Source organism: Heptranchias perlo, unplaced genomic scaffold (genome assembly GCF_035084215.1).
Source record: "Heptranchias perlo isolate sHepPer1 unplaced genomic scaffold, sHepPer1.hap1 HAP1_SCAFFOLD_1089, whole genome shotgun sequence".
Lineage (NCBI taxonomy): Eukaryota > Metazoa > Chordata > Chondrichthyes > Hexanchiformes > Hexanchidae > Heptranchias > Heptranchias perlo.
In genome coordinates, this window is record NW_027138309.1 from 50,001 (window position 1) to 52,500 (window position 2,500).

Sequence of the window (2,500 nt, forward strand, 5' to 3'; positions counted from 1 at the left end):
CACAGCAGCTCTGAGTGAGAGAGAGAGAGAGAGAGAGAGATATCAGCTTTATTCTCAGTAATAATACACACACACACACACACACACACACACACAGAGACACTGGGAAAGAGCTGTTTTTCCTTTTGAATATCTCCCCACAGGGAGCTGCACCGTTCCCAGAGACACTGCAATACTGGGTCGATGCGTGGAGTGGACGGAGCAAGCCCCTTTTCCATCTCCCTGTTCTAAAAATCAATTTAAAATAATAATAAATAATATGTGTGTGTGTGTGTGTGTGTCGGTGTCAGTATCAGTCAGTCAGTCAGTGTCTCTCTCTCTCTCTCCCTCACACTCAGAGCTGCTGTGGAAGGAAACTTTTTTAAAAAGAACTTGCATATTGAAAGAAAGATGTGTCTCAAGCTGCCGGGCCCTGTCCATTGTCATGTCAATGGCAGGACTGCTTTCACCAGGAACCCGGTTTTGTGGGTCAGAGGTTCCAGGGGACCTGTTTTGTGCGGACTTCCCTGTGTCCCTCCCTGCCTGCCTTCCCCCCAGGACTTCCTTCTGAACACCTTTGTCGTTTGAGCGAGGGCCAAAAGCCTGCCTGTGAAAGGGAAGGATCAGCCGGTCGGACCCCTGCTGGTCGCTGCTGCCAGTGCAGCAGGCGTGCGTGTGTATTCGGCCTCGTGTCCAGGTCCCTCAGGGACTTGAGGCAACTCTCCCCGGTGGTCTCGTGGTCAGGACCGGGCTTCGAATCCCGGTCGGGGGGGATGACTTTCTGCTACAGATTAATTGGCACCTCTGAAAGAAAGTCTCCCCTCCTGAGCGTAAAGCTCCACCCTCACCACCACCACCGCCTTTTCCTCCCCTTGACAGACAGACAGACAGACAGACAGACAGACAGACAGACAGTCCAGTTCGGGAGCGCAGCTTTCATTTGGAAGCAGACCCTGCTTGTTTCAAGTCAACGACGCCAAGTTATTTTGCACTTTGAATTATATCGCTACGTGCGAGCGGCACTCAGCCTTGGAGAAGAAAAAAATACCACTGAGCTGAGAAAGTTCTTTTTAAAAAGGTTTCCTTCCACAGCAGCTCTGAGTGAGAGAGAGAGAGAGAGAGAGAGATAGATATCAGCTTTATTCTCAGTAATAACACACACACACACACACACACACAGAGACACTGGGAAAGAGCTGTTTTTCCTTTTGAATATCTCCCCACGGGGAGCTGCACCGTTCCCAGAAACACTGCAATACTGGGTCGATGCGTGGAGTGGACGGAGCAAGCCCCTAGTCCATCTCCCTGTTCTAAAAATCAATTAAAAATAATAATAAATAATATGTGTGTGTGTGTGTGTGTGTGTGTGTGTGTGTGTGTGTCGGTGTCAGTATCAGTCAGTGAGTCAGTGTCTCTCTCTCTCTCTCTCTCTCTCTCACTCAGAGCTGCTGTGGAAGGAAACTTTTTTAAAAAGAACTTGCTTATTGAAAGAAAGATGTGTCTCAAGCTGCCGGGCCCTGTCCATTGTCATGTCAATGGCAGGACTGCTTTCACCAGGAACCCGGTTTTCTGGGTCAGAGGTTCCAGGGGACCTGTTTTGTGCGGACTTCCCTGTGTCCGTCCCTCCCTGCCTGCCTTCCCCCCAGGACTTCCTTCTGAACACCTTTGTCGTTTGAGCGAGGGCCAAAAGCCTGCCTGTGAAAGGGAAGGATCAGCCGGTCAGCCCCCTGTTGGTCGCTGCTGCCAGTGCAGCAGGCGTGCGTGTGTATTCGGCCTCGTGTCCAGGTCCCTCAGGGACTTGAGGCAGCTCTCCCCGGTGGTCTCGTGGTCAGGACCGGGCTTCGAATCCCGGTCGGGGGGGATGACTTTCTGCTGCAGATTAATTGGCACCTCTGAAAGAAAGTCTCCCCTCCTGAGCGTAAAGCTCCACCCTCACCACCACCGCCGCCTTTTCCACCCCTTGACAAACAGACAGACAGACAGACAGACAGTCAGTCCAGTTCGGGAGCGCAGCTTTCATTTGGAAGCAGACCCTGCTTGTTTCAAGTCAACGACGCCAAGTTATTTTGCACTTTGAATTATATCGCTCCGTGCGAGCGGCACTCAGCCTTGGAGAAGAAAAAAATACCACTGAGCTGAGAAAGTTCTTTTTAAAACGGTTTCCTTCCACAGCAGCTCTGAGTGTAAGAGAGAGAGAGAGAGAGAGAGAGATATCAGCTTTATTCTCAGTAATAATACACACACACACACACACACACACACACAGAGACACTGGGAAAGAGCTGTTTTTCCTTTTGAATATCTCCCCACGGGGAGCTGCACCGTTCCCAGAAACACTGCAATACTGGGTCGATGCGTGGAGTGGACGGAGCAAGCCCCTATTCCATCTCCCTGTTCCAAAAATCAATGAAAAATAATAATAAATAATATGTGTGTGTGTGTGTGTGTGTGTCGGTGTCAGTATCAGTCAGTGAGTCAGTGTCTCTCTCTCTCTCTCTCTCTCACTCAGAGCTGCTGTGGA

General features: G+C 50.4%; 3 pseudogenes; all 3 read right to left on the minus strand.

The window, feature by feature from the left end:
- Positions 1-142: 142 nt before the first annotated feature.
- On the minus strand, positions 143-259 carry LOC137307708 (U2 spliceosomal RNA; annotated as a pseudogene).
- A 945-nt stretch (positions 260-1,204) lies between these two features.
- LOC137307698 (U2 spliceosomal RNA) lies at positions 1,205-1,321 on the minus strand (annotated as a pseudogene).
- Positions 1,322-2,290: 969 nt separating this feature from the next.
- LOC137307674 (U2 spliceosomal RNA) lies at positions 2,291-2,407 on the minus strand (annotated as a pseudogene).
- Between the last annotated feature and the right edge of the window lie 93 nt (positions 2,408-2,500).